Consider the following 3,680-nt stretch of genomic DNA (forward strand, 5'->3'; position numbering starts at 1 on the left):
TGAAAACGCATAGCATTGTGCAGTGTACAAATGCATGACACTCAATTCCAGCCCTCTAAATGGCTGTTGTGGCACAAGCTGAGGTGAGCAATCAGTCTGTAGACAGCACCAAAGAAAATCAGGCAGTGAAGATAAGCAAACCAGGATCCAAAGAACCCAGCTCTGACTTTCAGACCCCTCTTCAGAGTTACATCTCTACAAACCCTTTTACTTAGTCCTCTGCAGAGTTACCCAACTGGTCCAAGTGTTAAGCTAACGGGGTCATTTGTTGAGCCACCTTCAGGGCAACCCAAGAGTTGCCTCTCTTGGGATGTTTAGTGTCAGGGATGTTTGCTGGACAAAACTGTAAAACCTGTTCAAACTGCAGCAGTGCATTTCTTCCCTTTGCTCATGCAGCTTCAATTAATCCAACTTGATCTAATCTCTCATAATTGTGCAGTGTGTTTTTATTTAAATTTGCCTCCAGTCTTCTACCAGTTAGTACATTCAGGCACAATGATGTTGGTACCTCAGATCTCGCCAGACTGCCTCACTCACTGTTCCATCACCTTCAGCTCCTAAAATGCTCTGGGTCACTGACAGAAGCTGAGTGAGGGTATTTCTTCCTCAAATTCCAGACCTCATGAAAAGCCTTTTGTGATCACAGGGACTGCCCTGGAACAAGGCAATCACCCTCAGTCATGAGCCTTATCAGCCACAGTTTTCCTCTGTGACTCTCAGAAGTGGTTCCCATAGGAAGTGACGTGCTGATTTTGGCTTGCAGGAGAAAGTTAAGAGTGAACTGTTACTGAGTTTGTCTGAATCCAGTTCAAGCTCCATCTCTATCATGTTTAATAACCTCCATAAAACCCCTGATTTTTCTGTAAGATTAAATGAGTAGTTACACATGGAACTCTCTGGCTTCTCTGGTACCAGAGTAGTAATCATAGAATCCTAGAGTGGTTTGGGTTGGAAGGGACCTTAAAGATCATGTAGTTCCAATCCCTCTGCCATTGACAGGAATGCCACTCATTAAGTCAGGTTGCCCAGGGCCCCATCCAACCTGACTTTGAACACTTCCAGGGATGGGACATCTCCATCATGGGAAATGCTGAAATTTCAGCCATGAACTGGGTTGACCAACTCATACTGCAGAGGCACATAGGGACCCCTACGCACGTGCTGGCCTTGGTTAGAGTTTTGTGGAACAATTTTCAAAACCTACTTTCCTGACTAAAGCTAGAAGATTTACCAAGTTCCTTAGAAGTTTATGCACTGCACTAGGCCAGGCCAGCAAAAACAAGCAACAAGGGGCCAAGAACACACTTCTCAGCTCCTTACTCTATGCTCACAATGGCTTTCACAACCTTCTTGATGCCTGCATCCTACCTGCCCTGATGTTGGAAGAGAAATTGAGGGAGAAGCAAGTTTTTCTCTAAGTTCCCCCACTGTTCCTCTTGACCAGTGCTGTTGAGACAAATGGGCGAATGCTCTCCTCTCTAACAAAAAATCTCTGTAAAAGCAGCTAGTAGTTACAACCATAATGAGCTCAGACACCAACTAGAGATGAATCAGTTATGTACTTTTTAACTTGTCTGGAACTACAGATTATGTCTACAGTGGAAAAGTTCATCTTGGAAAAGTTCGCCTTAGAAAATATATTCGTTAGCATGATTAGATCAACACCACCACAATATTCAATATTACTTTGCCTTTGGCAGCAACAAGGACAGCTGGGCAAAGCAGCATTTAATATGGTGCTAGTTAAGGCATGTCAGATAATATCCTTTCCAACACAAGGCAGTCTCCACAACAGACAAGCCATAGCAATGGAACCAGTCTTGGTGGTCACTGAATAAGTGAAAATCTTTCTGAGGTTATATATGTGTGGGCTGGGTCAACACCCACCCCGGCAGCAGCTTCTCACAGCAGGGGTAGTTTTACACAATGGCAGCTTACAGAACAAGCCCTATAGCACCGTGCCACTGGCATCAACAGGAGCTCTGCACACTCCCAACAAAATTCCACAGAACAGGGCATTGCTGGGAGCAATGAGATTGTCTTGGGAACTTCTGGAGGGTGGTTTCAAGCTGAATTAGCAATGCACATTCCCTACAAAAGGTTTATTGGACACCAGACCAGCCTGTGCATGTGCTGTAGCCATGCTCACAAGCACAGCTCTCCTCTCTGTGCACTTCCCCAGACCTGGGGGCAACTCTCTGCACCCCATCTCCATCAAACTGTGCTCCTTACACTGTGGTCATGCTTTCTCAAAGCTCGTGCTAAGGTTTCAGTTGCAAATGCTGTCTCATATTATTCACTTGAAAAGCACAAGCTCCCATCTCCCGTGGTTACAGGCTTGTGCAATCAGGTAGTAGATGAGGTGCAAGTGCTCCAGTTGAATATACTACATACTCAGGAATAGTTTCTTGGTCAGAAGGAGCTAACAAACCTTGCTGGGCCTGTAAGGTGTTTCCTCAAGCTGCTCCTTAGGCCGTACACACACGCACACTGAAAAGTGCCCGCTAGGTCCAAAATACACACACCCACTCTGTGATCCATTTGGGAGATGTAAAAGCTACAGCAGTGCTTTATTCCAGCAAAGAAACTATTCTTCAGCCATGGCAGAGGTCAGCACAGGTCAGCCAGCACAGCACCATTAGAGCAGTGCTGGAGAACCAACTGGTGAGCATCACATCCAGTTGGGCTTCACTTGATGAGCAACAGGCTTTGGGAAGGTCAACTCAGTCAGTGGATCAAAGGCCTCTGAAGGTTCCTGTCATCATCTGATCCACACCTATATAAGCTCACTGTCACTACTGGCACTTTACCCAACTGTAATCCAGTCCACGTGCTGGCAGAGGGAATCGTCCTGCACTGGCTCTGTCCTGCCAAAGGATTCCCCGGTCCACAGAAACAGCAGCTTAGCCAGTTTTTCTGGTTTGCTTTGCATTGCCATAGTGCAACAGAGCAGCTGGTATGGCTACTCTGACTGACTGACTCCTAGGAAAGCTGCCTAGGAAAGCTCTACATTGAGAGCAGACATGGAAGTCAATGGTTCAGAAAGATTTACCCTGGCTTCAGAAAAGCCAGACAGATGGTGTCGCAAGGAGCCTGGGCCTGAAAAGCCCATGCAGCAGAAGCTACCTTCCCCTCACAGTGAGAAGAAATTTCTAACCAGCATTTCAACCTTTGCTTTATTTCCCAGCCTAGGTGCTTTTATGGATTCCCTCCAAGCAGAAGAACTGTGCCCTGCAAAGATAAACCTGGATCAGTGCTTTCTTTGGCCTTTGTTTCAAAGATGGCTAATCAAAACACAGGCTAGACTGGTTAAAGGACCAAAGGCTATAAAGGGCCTGCAACAGAGTGGAGATGGGAGCTCAACTGAGCACTATTTCAGAACACTCATCTGAAATCCATCTGCCCTCCATAGTGGAGTACCTGAGCACACTGCCTAAATACCTACACACAGGATGTGCTGCTAACAGACCAGCATCCCACCTGCAGACCCAAGAGGAAAGAAACTTTATAAACTTTCTGCCTGTAAAAGTAAGCAAACCTTGCATTCCTTGCTATTAAAAGACAAGAGAAGGTTAGTTATCTGCATGGATGCAGTCCCTGCAGGCATTCATCTCCCTTTGCTCTCTAAGATTAACTCTTGTTTGCACCTGTAAGTCTTTTCCCCCCTGACAGTTATCAAA

This window comes from Lepidothrix coronata, unplaced genomic scaffold, assembly GCF_001604755.1.
Source record: "Lepidothrix coronata isolate B3197 unplaced genomic scaffold, Lepidothrix_coronata-1.0 Scaffold85, whole genome shotgun sequence".
NCBI lineage: Eukaryota > Metazoa > Chordata > Aves > Passeriformes > Pipridae > Lepidothrix > Lepidothrix coronata.